Source organism: Saccoglossus kowalevskii, chromosome 1 (assembly GCF_978046115.1).
Source record: "Saccoglossus kowalevskii chromosome 1, keSacKowa6.1, whole genome shotgun sequence".
NCBI classification, from domain to species: domain Eukaryota; kingdom Metazoa; phylum Hemichordata; class Enteropneusta; family Harrimaniidae; genus Saccoglossus; species Saccoglossus kowalevskii.
Window position 1 is genome coordinate 10,631,593 of NC_140641.1, and position 17,487 is coordinate 10,649,079.

The 17,487-nt window shown below is 33.9% G+C and overlaps 1 pseudogene; it reads right to left on the bottom strand.

The window, feature by feature from the left end:
• Positions 1-2,344: 2,344 nt before the first annotated feature.
• On the bottom strand, positions 2,345-5,861 carry LOC144350832 (1-aminocyclopropane-1-carboxylate synthase-like protein 1; annotated as a pseudogene).
• Positions 5,862-17,487: the final 11,626 nt, after the last annotated feature.

Below are 17,487 nucleotides of genomic sequence, written 5' to 3' on the forward strand. Positions count from 1 at the left end.
GTTGGAAACCCCATGGCCAACTACATGTGCTTCTACCAGCTATAGTATTCTACATGGTGAAGTCGCCGAGTCTCCATAGCCGCGCTGCAACTTATTTGTCAAACGTGATCGACACAAAATTCCTAGGAGATTATCAAACCACCATCGAGACATTAAATCGTGCGATACAACGAACACTGTGTATGGAACTCAGTCAACTACAAAAGCTAAGAAGTCTTAGACGTTACATTGTTATTTCTACGTTACTCCGTTCGTCGTTATGGTACAGTGACTGATGTTAACAGCCTACAAGTGACAGCGTAAAACGTTATTTACTTGTATTTTCAGATTATGTACGGATTAAGTTGTTTAGGGCATTAACCATGGTTATTTGCGTTTAAATAATAATGTAATTATTGCTTCAATTACTTAAGGTCAAATATTGTGATTTACATTACAAATATTGTTTGAGATTATCCCATATTAAATATTTCGTTAACCACGTATATTTGTTTCTTGAAGTGTGTGCATGTTTTATCTCAAAATTCTACCCTGGCATTACTGTGTATGATCATATATCAACATCAATATCAATATATCTAATGACTATTTATATTGTGTATTTTGGGGTAAAGAACCCAAACACAATGTTGGTAATGGTAGTATATTTTGGCCGTTGTATTTCTGTATTACGTTTGGCGATTCTACCGAACAATAGTACCTCACCGTGTAATTTACCTTGTGACAATTATTGTAATTTCAAAACTGTAATGAATAATGCATTTCATCTTTATATCACATGGACATTACAAATCGTGGTCACCAAAACGGCTGTTTATAACGCCTCGGCCAAAACGAATTGTTAGCTATGAAGGGAAAAACACGAGTCGCACAACGAATGGTCGTCTGGTTCTGATGATTGGTCATTCGTGTGCTTTGAAATTAAAGACGTATCCGTGCGCGTACAACCAAATTCTATTTCACTGGTTATCGTCTAAAATAACGAAACAGGCAACGTACGTTCAGGTATGTATCAACCATTATTACTATCAACAATCCGAGTCGTAGATAGAGCTTTCCAAAAACACGCGCACATAAAAAAAGCTTTAAATTTTATCAGTCATCCACATCTAGAAAAAGTATATTTTCTAATTGTTTAAAAAAAAATTGTTTGTTAAATTCGAATACTGGCAATTGAATAATAAAATAAAGACGAGAAATGATTATCGGAATATTTAGTTCATTGTGTTTATTTGCAAGGTTACTATCTGTCATGTGTTATAGCTTATTGGGATCTTGAGGTTTTACATCATATTGACTAATCCATCAACAGGTTTTACTGACGTGCATAGCATTCAGAGACACAATATATGCAAGGCTCCAAATGTTGCAATATATATATCATCTCTAATTGACATTACTGTAACACTTTCGCTAAAAACTGAGACTCAAAGTCCAGAGAATTTACCAGATTAGAGACAAATGTAGATTCGATCTTCAGGTTGTGATCAGAAGACATCTAAAGTCGAAATTTATGTGGACCATGGGTATTCAGAACAGCCGACTTATTTTAAACGTTAGTCTATAATTTTAAATTTTATTAGAAATAATTGTTTGATGTAACTGTTTTTGTTCATATATATATATGAAATGGTACATAATTCACACATGTAATGATTTTGAAACATTGTGAATGACGAACTCTGGCACGTGATCACATACACCAGCAAAATATTTGTGGATTATTTATCTTCCACAGATGAGCTAAAGTGTACAATAATATCAAGCAGTATACATATGATTTAAGAGTGCATTACACACCGCACATGTGAATTTAGTAGACTGCAAGTGTAATGAGAAAAAATAGTTGATTATGAAGCCATATATCTCATTATTAAATAAGTAACCACACCTCAATGTTAATCCAGTATTTATTGTTGCTAAATCCACAATGACATGTAACGTATATATCAGACACATTTGTCATTTTGTTGTTCAATAATAAAAATACAGAATGTCTAATGGGGATATACTACTAGTACTAGTAATATATTACTTTTATAATTTATGATAAACGGAATATTGTTTACGCTTCTATAGGAACTGTTGGCCTACTCGGCAATGCATTCGTCTGATTCGTTTTCTACCGTGTACGCTACCTGTCGTGGTGATTGCATGGTTATACGGTTAATGTTGGTCCTGCCATTTTATCACACCGCAAACACATGTTCTATGAAGTACACAAGTTAAATTTCAATGAAAAAACAGTTTTGAAGTATGTACCTAATTGCTCTAAGCTGTTAAAACAGCGTGCAAAGTTGTGCAAAGCGATTGCAAAGTTGGTAGATTTGCGTGTTTATTTGACTTAAGTTGTTATATCCAATCCTGCAATTATAAAGTATGAAACATTAATAAAATCCATTCGAAGCCTCCTATGTTAGCAGACAGTTATACGAGCCGGCCGTAAAATAAAAAAAAAAACTGCCTAAAAAATGTGAAAAGCGATTGAAAAGTTGGTGAATTTGCGTGTATATTTTACCAGAGTCATTTCGCATATTGTTACCATAGAATATGCATAAAACGGCCATTATTACCATAGAATGTCCATGAAACAGCCATTATCACCATAGAATATGCATAAAACAGCCATTATCACCATAGAATATGCATAAAACAGCCATTATTACCATAGAATATCCATGAAACGGCCATTATTACCATAGAATATGCACAAAACAGCCATTATTACCATAGAATATGCACAAAACAGCCATTATTACCATAGAATATTCATGAAACGGCCATTATTACCATAGAATATGCACAAAACAGCCATTATTACCATAGAATATGCACAAAACAGCCATTATTACCATAGAATATGCACAAAACAGCCATTATTACCATAGAATATCCATGAAACGGCCATTATTACCATAGAATATGCATACAACAGCCATTATCACCATAGAATATCCATAAAACAGCCATTATTACCATAGAATATCCATGAAACGGCCATTATTAATATAGAATATGCATAAAACAGCCATTATTACCATAGAATATGCATAAAACAGCCATTATTACCATATAATAGCTTGATTTAATTTATTCATATTTTACATTAGAATACAATTTTACATTCACATACACATTTTTCTGATCAACATTCGTGGGGGGGGGGGTACAAAATGAAAAAAAAGATCTGAAAATTTGTTTTCGAAGTTGACCAAGAACAGAAATTGTATGAAACTGTCAGTCAATGATGACATCGATAAAGCTCGTTTCTTCAAGTACGGTCTGTGGGAACTCCACTCTATAGTCCCATCACGCATGCTCGCCAAGCAAATCGGAGGAAATGAATTTGATGCCAGTTTTGGTAGTTCTGGCGTTGGCAAAAAAAGACAAACTATACATGAATTTTCAATCCAAGGTGAAGCTCGGTCTGTGGACATGACCGCTGGGATGATATTAAATGAAAAAAATGTACTATAAAAATTCCATCTGCATATATGCTCTTTATCCATTATCAATGAGGCTCCTCTGTAAGTTGTGACCGAGATAAGTTTAATTTTTTGCTTGGATTCCAACATATATCTAATCCACTGAGCTAAATTGCGCTTGATGGTATTTAACACGTATTTAGCAATTAATGTTTCGGAACATATGTGAACAGCTCCCACACAGCTGGAAAATGAATTTTTGTTTCAAGCAAATATTCATTTTTATTCTAATTACTACATGCTATTACCAGAAATATGCGACATGCACATCATATCTAAGCATGTACTAACACATTTTGTACCAGTATTGCATAAATACAAAAAATAACACAAAATGACAAAACAAAATTCACAGCAAAGAAGTTTGATGTCATAAAATTAGCTTTCTGGATAAACTTTGATAACACTGTAAAACATGTTTAAAAAGCGGCAAGCAATTGTGGTAAAATGACGAAATAGCGAAATGTTGATTTAGCGAATCTTTCTTGTCATTGTTGATTTCTTTGTTTGGCGGCCATGTTGAATTGATAATAAAGTCTTTAGCGACATCTTGAATTAGCGAATCAGCTCTCTCGCTAAATTCGCAAAAAAGACGTGCTTTACAATACTTTGTGGGACAGAACTTACCAACTTGTTTATCTTCATCAATGAATAATATAATCCTAAACCACCCCGGTTGGCAGCAATATAAATCTAGACCAGGAGCTATGTAAACCTTATTGTATAATATCTCATAAAGGAGTTTCATTTCATCAGTAATTGTCAAGGGGTAATATACTATGAAACGAAAATTAATCCATCAAAAATTAATGAAAGGTACATTGTAATTTGATAATATTTCTCTTAACTAACCTTACTAAAATCAGCCCAAATGAACAGACCTGACGGCCTGACAAGATGGGGATGGGGGGGCTCCTATCTTAGTTAATCCGTCGGACATATTTTTATGAGCCTTCCTAAATCTTTGAAGATTTGTTGGCAGATATGTCTTTTCTACCCAATCTGTATACAAAATAAGTAATTGCAAAGCAAGAGAAACGGAGATATATGACCTTGGAAGATAATGGCCACCAGTCGACCATTTTGAATCATATTTCATCGTTCAACACAATGTACTGCCATCATTCCATGTTTGATTGTACATGGTGCAGCTGAGAACCACTTCACAAGTTCAAGTATCAGGACTCGGGTCTATTTTATGCCCAAAATGAGCACTAGTCAGCCGCACATAATTGACATGCATTACACAATAGATTGTCTTTGCAAAAACTTGTAATGCATTCGAATAAATGGCTTACACTTGAATTGAAACTTGAATTAATAGTTCTCGATTTCGGACTTTGTTCTGATAGAGACTATAACAAGTTGTCCCAGTGTTCCAGAGGTCCAAGCAAAAAAATCTAAACATATGATTTGTATTCCATATGTATTTGGGTATAATTAAGCTCAATACTGACAAAGGTAGGTTCCCGGTTATTCAGGTTATAAAGATTTGTAATGCTTTGCAATTTAATTTAATGTGAATCTTATTTATAATCCATTAAATTGTGTTTTTATGGTTGCTAACAAATGCCTCTAAAAATTCACAAATACAGTCAAATGATATATCGTAAACATGGTACACTAACAGTGATACATTATTGATGAAATAAACGCATTTCTAGCCAGTGTGTATATACTTCCATGCATTTCTATCAGTGCAAACCCAGCATGGATTATTTGTATTAAAAAAAGTTTATACCAGGTGACATTGATTTTCGCTGTTGTGCAAGAGATAAGGTACATCTAATATGTACAAAAAGCATATTCAATGCTTGGCTAGATCTGACAAACTGAATCAATTCTGCACTCATCTCAAATTTAAGAAATGTATAATGTTTGAGCATGACAGAAACACGACTCCAGAACTGCTTTCACTAAACATGCTCCAGGCATGTCTGGGATACTGTTCAAAATATATGCCTAGATACACAAAGGTCAAAACATTGGTGGTGAAAAGATTAAAACAAATTTTAAATGTTTATTTTTTACTCTCCCATCTTAAATTTGATCTGAGAAACAAATAATGTTCACCATTTAAGGCACTATTCTATTCAAGTTTTAATAAAATCTGTCGGGGCATGACCGTGATTTACTGGAATAGCAGAAATGCTTGACTTTGATGCATTTTCGCAGGCAATGACCATAATCTTTAATTACAACGACATAACCATGAGGTCAACAAGTATTGGGGGATAGGTGGGATGAATAAAGAAGTCATGGTTGATGGAATACCCTGGAAAATCCCCATATAACGCGAGTTCTTTGTGGATCAGGCAACGTATCCAAACTGAAGACGCTGGTGAACTTGACATCTTCTTGAAATATAGACAACATATAAATTTCATCCATAATAACATGCAAATTATTTCTACAAGATATCAATATTATACAGATATTACATAGATTGAAGTGTTCTTGAAATCGAGGATAATCCATTTAACAGACAATATGCCAGCAATCAACAAATTACACGTATATAAACAGGGAAAATATTTTAAATGTGCTTGTGTATAAAGAATTTGTACGAATAGAAATGCTCATTATAGACCTGTAAGGGACAAATGTTTTGTAAAATGTCATGTCATATATATAAAAACTCATCCAGTTTAACAGTGAAATCTGTTCTCAGTAAAATGTTGTTTTCGTGAATAGTTTTATATTGAGATGTAAACATTTCAAGAGGGCACAGATTTATTGTTACTTTTGCAATTTACTGGCCACTGCCTGCTATCTACCCTCCGCTGCCTAAAATTGTATCTACTTTTCATTTACCACTACCTACTGCCAACTACTCATTGCACACTGCCCACTATCTTCTTGCCACATCTCATTTGTCCAAATTGCTGCTGCCTTGGCTGTTGACAATTTTATCATTGTGTATAACGAAAGTGTTACCATTTTGCAAGTTAAGGACACTGTAGCACTGTTTACTTAGAATATACATCACCCAATGGATTGTGAGGATTAATCAAGAACAAACATCGAACATTGTGCCCTGAAATGAACAAACATGGAAACATACCACGCGATATTGACTTGACATCAGCATGGATGAGAAACACAACAATGAAAAATCACAGAGATCACAAAGACATTTCAAAGACATAGGTGTGTCCGTGCTAAAAGTCTTGGCACGTGCTAAGCATCGAAACAGGGTCGGCACGTTGCTGGAATAGAGAGAAGGTGACATCAGTTTCAAAATGATAGATCAACAAGAAACACCATGTGTGTCAAGCAATGAACAGGAATTTGTTTTTACAAAAACACAAACTTTATAGTTACCCCTAGACTATTGGGTTTTTTTGTCATGAGTGAATGAAGGTAGAGATGCAGATTCGTGGGCACTTGGGAGTGAATTTTTGTTTTTGCTTTTTATTATCCAAACAGTTGTGGCTATAGACTGTTAAAATTTTGTAGAATTGTGAATAGTGGAACATACCCAAAAAACGGTGCAAACATTATCTCTTTTGAATGCTTAGCAAGATTCAGCAAGGCTGTACATAAATAATAAAAAAGAAACATGGTGAAAAAAAGAAATGACGGGATCTCCATATTATGCACTATATTTAACTTTTAACAAAACGATAATACATTTAAATTTGGAACTGTTACAGCCATTTTAATTATGAGCATTAGCAAACTTCTTACTGAGTGAATTGTACAAATTAGCAATTATCTCAGCTTCTTTTTACTGCACATCCCAAAACTTCAAAAAAAATAGCTTCTAGACGCTTTGACTTTTTGTTTTGAAATTTTCAAAAATAATTGACAATGTGTTTATCTTCAAAACGCCGTCGGGGCATTGTTTTTGGTTAAACAGTGTTACATCAATCGTACAGAAACTAGCCTGGGTGTTAAGTAGTGAAATTTGAGCTGCTGCTCTGCAAAATAACTGGTAGACAGTTTTCAAGAATTAAATCACTTTTGACCAAAAAAGAAAATTGTTGTGCATATTTCAAATTACAGTGTTCATAAAAAAATACTAACAAAATTTTAAAATTCATACAATAAGCTTTCTGAAAATATAGTTTTGTGGACAAGGGAGGTGATCTTGGTTTCCTAATTAAAATACCTGTCGGGTAAACTGCATCTCCACCTCAAAAAATGATATTTATTTAACAAAACACAAAGAGGCACATTTATTGTAAAATCCCAATGTAAAACGCTCTCTTATTGTTTAATATCAGGATGTCTGTACACTTTGAATGCCCATCATGTCAAATTCTGCATTGTTAACACAAAATTGCACTTTGTCACCAACATGTCTAGTTGTACAAGCAGACATATACTTACCCTTAAAAAAAGAACGTTTATAGGCCAGACGTCCATAAAAATGGACATGATAAAAAGGCATCATTTTTGTCAGAAAACTGAAAGAAATTCAAAGATGCAATAAACTTGCATTTTAAATGATTGTGAATGAAAAAATAACACGAGACCCATGTGAAAATATGCATATGACATGCCATGTTTAGGTCAATTAACATAACGATGAATGAAGGTGGGTTCCAAGTATGTCCCAATGAACATGAATTCAATGTGTGGCTTAATGGTTAGTGCGTCTGCCCAGCATCTGAGACTGTGGGTATAGTCCACTCAAGAGTTAAATAAAGAGTACATACTGCCCACTTGCTGACCAAGGGCAATTCAGAGTTGGAAATGTGCATCCAGCTGATTTAAAACTGTTAAGACTTGTGTGTTGTAAGTTTCTGTTCTCATTGCACGTACAAATCACATCATTCTGTAGATGTTCATATGAGCTGACTGCAAAGTGTTAGAAAACAGCGTGCAAAGTTAGAACAAACGAACGTAGCTTGTCTATTAAACCTAAGTCATTGTCATGGCAACCCCGCAGTTAAATTTCGAAAACATTTAGTAATTGTGTCGGGAATGCCTCAGAAATACGCAGTTTATCACATCAGCCAGCCGAAAAATCGACCACAAACTGCTTACAAAGTTGTGAAAAGCGATTGTAAAGTTGGTAGTTTCATTCTGAGTTGTTACCTGTGATATAATATTAACAAGTCTCATTGTTAAAACTTCGAAAATGTGAATACATACATTTCGTAAATTGCAGTTAAACTACCGTTACGTAGTGTTATTCAAAATAAGTAGAGGTCATAGGTCAATTTTAGAAGGGACTTGTGCAAGCAGTATCGATTTTAAAACATTAAAAAATATGAAAACGCCGCCTATTCGTCTCAATTTCAAATAATCCATACAGCTGTGTGCTTAGGTGACCCACGAGTGTTTAAAGTAAAGCACAATCGGGCGTGGCTAGTACTTGCATGGGAGATTCACTGAGTAAATGATCTGTTGGACTTTTTTTTTGTTTCAGCACACACATGGATACTATTTTAGAGTATTATTTTACTTTTAATTTTCAGGAATAAGTTGTTGATGCTGTCTGTACGTAGTGGGTTTTAAACTGTTAACACAGCGTGCGTGTTGTTGGCATATAGAAACGCGCAGTTGTAAAGTCGACAAAGTTAATAAAAGCCAGTTGAAATCATGTTCATATGAGCTGACTGGAAAGTGTTAGAAAACAGCGTGCACAGTTGGAAAAAGCGATTGAAATGTTGGCGGAGTTGCTAGTATATTAAACCTGAGTTATTGTCATGACAACCCCGCAGTTAAATTTCGAAAATATTAAGTAAATGTCTCGGGAATGCCTTGTATATACGCAGCTTATCACATCAGCCAGCCGAAAAATCTGCTTACAAACTTGTTAAAAGCGATAGCAAAGTCGGTAGTTTCATTCGGAATTGTAAGCTGTGATATCATATTAACAAGTCCCATTGTCGGATATTTCGTAAATTGCTGTTAAATAACTGTAGTGTTACTCAAAGTATGTAGAGGTCATACGTCAATTCTAGAAAGGACTTGTGCAAGAAACCATGAAATAGCTGCTTATTTCTCTTAATATCAAATAATCTATGTAGCTGCGTGGTTAGGTGACCAACCAGTGTTTAAAGTAAAACACAATCGGACGTGGTTCATGCATGGGCGACTAACATAGTAAACGATCTGTTGGACTTTGCACAAACAAGGGTTAAGACATGAGGTAATGTTCCTGCATTCTTTCTTATGTAATATGAATCATTTATAGTCGAGAAATGTAGAAGTTTTTGTAATTTTTTTTAATTAATGGAAAGTTTGCAAATTACTTTTAAATTTCACGAACAAATATTTGATGATGGCTGTACATAGTGGGTTTTGAACGGTTAACACACCGTGCAAAGTTGTTCAAAGTAATTGCAAAATTGTGCAAAGTGATTGAAAAATGTGTAGATGTATATGACCTAAGTTGTTGGCATATAGAAACGCGCAGTTGTAAAGTCAACAAATTCAATAAAAGCCAGTTGAAAGCAGCCTATTGCTCTTCACATAAGCTGAAATGTTGGAAAACAGCTTTGGTAGTAGTACAAGCTCTAATATAAATGGCTTTTTCAGACTTTTACATGTTCTTTTATTAATATAATATGACTTCGGGGAGATATACACGCAAATCCATTTTTTGATTGGCTTTTCACATTCTTTTCCAGTTCTGGTTCCCAATTCTGAATACTGTATACATTGCATTTGATAGATATCATGATTGTTGCTATAAGACTAACAACATAGGGACATCAATGAAGTTATCACCATTGAATAAGGAATGGTTCAACAAAACGTTTACGTTGAATTTATTTATTGGCATGTGCTTTTTTTGATGTGCACATGGTTCATGTTATGTATGTGGGCGACACGTACTCCAAAATATGAAATAAACATATACTCTTTGATGCGTTGTGACAGTTTCTTGCGTTTTACCCTTAGTTATACATTTTTATTAGTTCAACATCCTGCATCTTTTTTGATCAACTGACGAAGTTTGTAGCAGAAGTTTGTGGTATATTCATCATTTCGTTGATGCAACAGGGTCAAAATGACTTGTACTACAACAATATAAACAAGCCATGCACGACACAGTCCGCGTTAGTTATCGAATTTAAGATGTATAGTTTTGTTTAGTTATATAGCTGGAATATAAACATGTCAGGAATATGATTATGATGATTGTTAAAGATTTAAGGTAGAGATGCAGGTTCGTGGGCATTTTTCTTGCTTTTTTTTTTTGCTTTTTCTCACCCAGACAGTCTTGGCTAGATAGTGTTAAAATTTCGGAGCATTGTCATTGTTGGAACATACTCAAAAATCAATTTTAAAATATAGGAAACCGAGGCACGCGTATGTGATTAAAAGTCTCGAAAGTTTGTTTGCGTTGCTCTTTGATTGACAAGACAAGACTTCCTGTCCTGGCTCTCCGTTTATTTTACCTCAAGCGCGATCAACTAGCAAACTACAAAAAACAGACAAGACGTAGACGCTTCCAGCATGCAAGCGGAATGAAACAAAACAATACACTTGTACCTGATAAGTAAACTTTGTCACCCTTAAATAAATTGGTTTTTCATTTATTTTTATGTAGGAGGTAGCGTCGATAGGGCGATTTAATTTTCGCGCAAAACAAGGCCACAATCATGATTTTTCTTGTTTTCTTGGTGCATAGATTTCAAGCTTTTTCGCATTGTGGGCGAAACTAAAAAAGTGTTTCCACACATTTTTACTCCAACGGCATTTTAAAACTGAAGTAAACATTTTTCGTTTCGATGTAATGATTATCGTGCTGATAGAATTGTGATGCAATTGACAAACAACACTGCTGTTGCTGTCATCGATAACTAACTTTTCAGTGCCAAAATACACAAACATAAAATGCTCGGTTAATTAAAAATAAAAAAAAATACCCTGGAAATTACCGAAAAATCGGCAATGAGATGCTGTTTTTAAACACCGCGGAAAAATCATGCACTCTGCGATGCCATCTTGGTTACCTTAATCGGAAACCCCCTTGTCAGCTAGCATGCACCGGTAGCGATGTCGCAAACTACGTTGTATGGTCGTGATCGGCGACTTCTGGTACTAAGGAACTCTATGAATGAAGTATTTCCAGAGGTCAGAGTTCGTTTAATTTGCATCGACCTGTCTCGTCTGTAGTTGAATGAAACCTGCATCAATTTACAACAGTTCCCTTTCCAATGTGACTTTATTTCGAATTTGTTTCACCGACGTTTGCGAATAGTCGTTGTGTAGTAAAATATTAGGGCTCTTTTCAACCTGGTCGTCTAACTTCGCACGGTCAACGGAAACTGCGTCATACAAAGTATTTCTTAAAGGTTTGAGGAAAGGTAAATTTAGACTCAACCCACCCAATGGCGATCGCTATGTTTATATAACTGTATGAATAAGTCATCGGCTTTACGTAATCCATTGTGGTCCCCCCCCTCAGTGGAATTGATAACACGACGCCATGACAGTTTTCACGCTAGGTTGAGACTTCGCGGACGATTTTTTGTCAATTTCCCTCGAATTGTAAATGTTTTTATTTTTTATTTTTTTACCTGACGATTTAACATCGGCAAATTACGGTGTATGGTGTATTTCTAGGAGTTTCTGTTACACATATGAAGCGAATGATTCGTTTTAAAACTTTTTTTTTTTACAAAATGGCGATTATCTCAGTTTCATTTTTTACTCCAAATTTCAACTTTAAAACTATTTAACTTCTAGACGGTTCATTTGTTTTCGATGAAATTTTCAGGGGTCATTATTCAGGTCTATCCTAAGTAAATGGCTTCACTGTCTTTACTGGAACAGAAACAATAGAGCTGCCAATTAGCGGCTCTGTTAACTGTGGACGATTTATAAAATGTGAATATTTCAAAGAGCACTGTGTAAAAACTTTTCAATGGAAGCACTAATAAATAAGCCATTATGTTCCTAGTAAACAGAAGTTTTAAATAAGTGTTCTTAAATTAAAATCAGGGTATGCATTCAAAAGTTAAATAGTTTTAAGTGCACTTTCACCTAAAATGCATGATTTTAACCCAAAATCAACACCACTTAATATGGTATCATAGTACATTATTGTAAACCATAAAACTCAAAAGTTTAAATAAAACTCTTTCAAATGATATATAACTTGATTGGTAAAAAGTATATTTTACTCATGTAATTACATTAATTAGAGGCAATTAGAAATATAGTCTCCCAACCTGCATCTCTACCTTAAATGATTGACATTTGTATCTTATCGTCAAACGAGTATCGAGAAATATTACTCTGGAACAGCATTAATTGAAACAAAATCAGCCATTTTGAATACATGTATAATGAATATATAACATTTGATTATAGTCGGTCAAAGCATGTCAGAGATATGGCTCTAGAAGACAATTCATTAAAACAAATTGGCCACTAGTCAGCCATTCTAAATCCGATCTAAAAAAAATAAAATAAAGGCGTCAAGAACCCGTAATGTCTAATGTTTGTACCAAGTTTGAACAAAATCCATCCATAAATGCTTGATATTTGATGATTTTTTAGCACAAAAAACAAACAAACCAATATATCTGTATATCTATGACATGACATGATGTATAATGAATATTTAGTCGCCCATTTTGAATTTTATCTGAAAAACAAAATGATGTGCATCAAGGTCCTATAATGTCTAACGTATATACTAAGTTTGAACAAAATCCATCTGTAAACAGCTGAGAAATGCTTGATTTTGATGATTTTTTAGCACAAAAATGGCCACCGTTCGGCCATTTTTAATAGGATCGTCAAACCAATATATCTATGACATGATGTACAAGAGTTGGCAGAGCCATCTCGATGCTGGGATAATAAAAAGTATTTAAAGGTGTGTTTTGGAGCAATGGATTTGGCAGGCAGAAAAGCAATTTCAAAGACTTTGACTTTGTTTTAATGAAAACGTGAAGTATACATGAGGGTACGTATTATTATTTATTTATTTTGGAAACTCAATTTTAACCGAAGGAATTAAACTAAATTAAATAATCATGTTAGAAATGATTACTGTTCAACTCCGGACGTTTGATTGTACTTAGCGTATGTTACTAATAATAATAATAATAATAATAATAATAACTTTATTGCATCCTTAGAATTACAAATGTTCTATTGGTTTACAGCAATAAATATATAAGTGATTAAAAAAATCAAAGTACGATAACGTAAAAAATAGAAAAAAAGAGTCAAAGTATTACATCCAAAAAAAGCTCATTTCTTAAAATAAATGATTTATGTAAAAATTCCCCTAAAAGTTTTATTATATTTCTGTCATTACTTTTCATTAAATATGTGAATTTTTGCAGGTTGGTAATGATTTCTTTGGGGAATAAAATATTGGAAATAAAATCATTTCTATCTGTTTGATATCGTGGGCAAACTAAAAGAAAGTGCAATTCGTCTTCGATCTCCTGTAATGGGCATTGTTTACAAATTCTATTTTCTAATGGGGTTTTTGGATTGGTATGTCTGCCTTTTTCAATGGCTAGATTGTGACTACTTGTCCTGAATCTAGCCATTGATATTCTTTGATTATTATCCAAAACAATAATGTAATTTTCCAGATTGTAATTAATTTTAAATTTAATGTATATTCTCAGTTTTGTTTTTTCATTTGTCATATTCTCTCTCCAGTATGTTATGTATTGTTGTTTAATAGTGCTGCTAATTTCCTTAATATTTTGATGTGATAGTTGTGATGTTTTAGAGAGGTCTACATCTTTCAAGATATTTTTGACTGATGTTTCCCATTGTGCTTTTGACAAAGTCTGATCGCTTAACGCTATCTTTGTATAATTATTTTGTGACTTGTCTGTGACACGGGACCAGAACTTAATCATATTGATTTTCACTTCAGTTATCAATGGAAATGCTCCAATTTCACCCCGACATGCACTATTCGCTGTGTATTTATTAAGCCCAAGTAGTTGTTTAATGAATTTTAGATGCACTTTTTCTGTTTTAGTTTTGTCCCAGTTATTGTTACTCATATTTTCCATTCCCCAAATTTCAGATCCATACAGTAAAATTGGTTTGATACATATATTAAACAGATGGATGTACGTTTTACAGTCTGTTTCTTTTGGTAAAGACTGCTTTAGTGCATACATGGCTTTGATTGCTTTATCTGCTAGGTTGTCTCTAGCTTCTGTAAATTTACCATTTGACTGAAAGATTATTCCAAGATAATTATATGAGTTGACACAGCAAAGTTTTTCATTTTGATAATAGAATTGTTCATTTCTTTGTAGTGTTCCCCTTCTGAATACTAGAATTTTAGTTTTCGCAAGATTTACTTTGATTTTCCATTTTTGGCAATAATCTTGCAGTTTATTTAATGCATTTTGTAGGCCATTTTCTGTTATTGAAATTAGCACCAGATCATCGGCGTAAAGTAGCGAGTTAATTTTTGTGTTATGTAGTGTGACCTGATCAAGGGATCTGTCTTCCAAGTATTTACTCATATCATTAACATATAAATTAAATAGTGTGGGGCTTATAACACAGCCTTGTCTCACACCTTTTGTTGTCTCAAATATATCCGTGATTGTGTTTTCTAAACGAATGCATGCTTTTGTATTACAATACATATTTTTAATAATATTATAGATTTTGCCATTTATTTCATTTTTGAGTAATTTATAAAACAATCCATTACGCCAGACACTATCGAAGGCTTTTTGGAAGTCTATAAAGCATGCATATAATTTTCCATTTAGCTGGAGATATTTTTTAACAATTGTTTTCAGTACAAAAATGTGGTCTGTTGTGCGGTGACCTTTACGGAACCCTGCTTGATTATTGTTAATTATGTTATTTGTTTCAAGGTATTGGGTAATTCTATTATTTATTATAATACAGAATGTTTTTCCCATACAACTTGATACAGCTATTCCCCGGTAGTTTCCTGGGTCGTGTGAATCACCCTTTTTATAGATGTGTGAAATAATACTAATATTCCACGACTTTGGATAAATTCCGGACTCTAAAATAAGGTTAAAAAGTTTTTTCAATGGTTTTATCAACGAATCTGAGCTGCATTTCAAAAGCTCAGAGCAGAAGCCATCATAACCAGGTGCTTTTTTATTTTTAAGTTTTTTAATAGCATTTTTTATCTCTTTTTCTGTTATTTTATTGTTAATAAGTTTATTAGATTCATTTCTGTTTTCCATTTCTGACATATCAGAAATGATATTATTTTGCAAATTGTTGTTCTGATCAGCTTTGTTTAATATTTTATAGTATTCTTCCCACTGTTCTACAGAAATAGGATTAGATTGATTTTTATGAGAATTTTTCAATTCATTAATGATTTTCCAAAATTGATTGGGATTTGCAGTTCTCAAATGTGTTAATTTATTTACAATTAACAGCTCTCCCTTTTTTTGTTTAGTTTTGATCAATTTTTTATATTTCTTTTTCTTCACAAAATATATTTCTCTTAACTTTTTGTCAAAAGGTTGTTTGCTAATCAGTTTAGCACAATAAATCAAATCTTTCTTATGGGTTCTACAATCTTTGTCAAACCACTTTTTTTGTTTATGTTTTTGTTTTGTTTTGATGTTTGATTTCTTCTTTTTAAAGGTTTGATCAGCTACATCACCAATAATTGAGTTGAAATTCAGTACTGCATCATGTATTCCATCGTTATCCAAGTTATATTTGTTGTCTAAGAAAGTTTTAATTAAATTTTGACAATGACAATCAACCGATTCGAGAAAAACAGTCGACAATGACTAAATGCATGGTCACAGCCAAATCGCTGTTTAATTGAAATAAAAAAATCAAAGAAAACAGTGAACTCTAAGACCGGAAGAGAACACGAGCGATGAAGTCGAACAACAGGCATTACGGCAGCCATGTTTGTTTCACCTCGATCAATACAGTAATACCCACGATGCACTATTCCCATAAGAGTGGGTATGTGGAAGTTCATAGCCAAGAATACTGCGGTCAAGAACGAGGTAAGTTATTACGTGACGAGACCATCCCGATTTGCCGTCAATTTCCGGGTTCGGGTGCGTTTCATACAAGAAGATTGATACGAACTGCACCGCCGAGTGTAGTAGACTTAATCCCGATGGTAATAGGAAGTTCGAAAGAAGCTAATACAGCTGATTTATAACAGACGAAGTAAATGAAAATCACTTTTCAGTCCTCGTTGAGGCACAAACGTACATTGGTAAACAAGAGAGATGGCAACTCCACGTTGTGGCAGATTTAATAGACACTACTACAGTTCGACTAAAGTTTACAAACACCACGGTCAGTCACACAAAGTCCTCCAAATTCAAAAGGGATTTTTAAATGAACCGAGGAACACGAGCTATACAGGGTGAAAATGGCAATTTAAACTTTGCTTGCATATTTTCCCAGGCAGATTTACATAATACTACAGTTCGATAAGTTTACACCACAGACAGTCACATAAAATCCATGAAAAGGGAACTGCAAGTCGTATAATGCCAAAACAGTACCATGATTTCACAACTTTCAAAATACGTTCGCTTTTATCGATGTACAATGTACAGTTTAGGGCTCATACCACTAATTGAATTTCCATAGACGACAATGTTAACATATGACGAGATTGCTATACGAAAATGACGAAGAAAGTTGAAAACATGGCTCAAAAATGGGAAGTCAACATGCCAGTAATCAACCATATGAAAAAAACTAACATGTTGGCCAGCTCAAACTCTTACAAATCTCAGGTAAACAAGACACACCTACTGTATTTAGATTGCACCTAGAGAAATCACTGGAAAAACACCAAGATTAGAACATCCAAATCCACACAGAATAAACCCACAGGTGCACAGCCGCTAAGTAGTAAACAAAAGACCACATGTTGGTCTCACCTTTGACCCAGGTGATTACGCCCTCAAACAGGGAGCACCTGACAAAAAAAATATTTAAAACATTTCATTGGTTCTTTCAAGGCTACGAGCAGCCATTGGTTAATTAGTGGCATGAGACCTTAAATGTCTTTCTGTTCGTAAGAACACAAAGCCTAAACTATCAGAAATTCGTAACACAT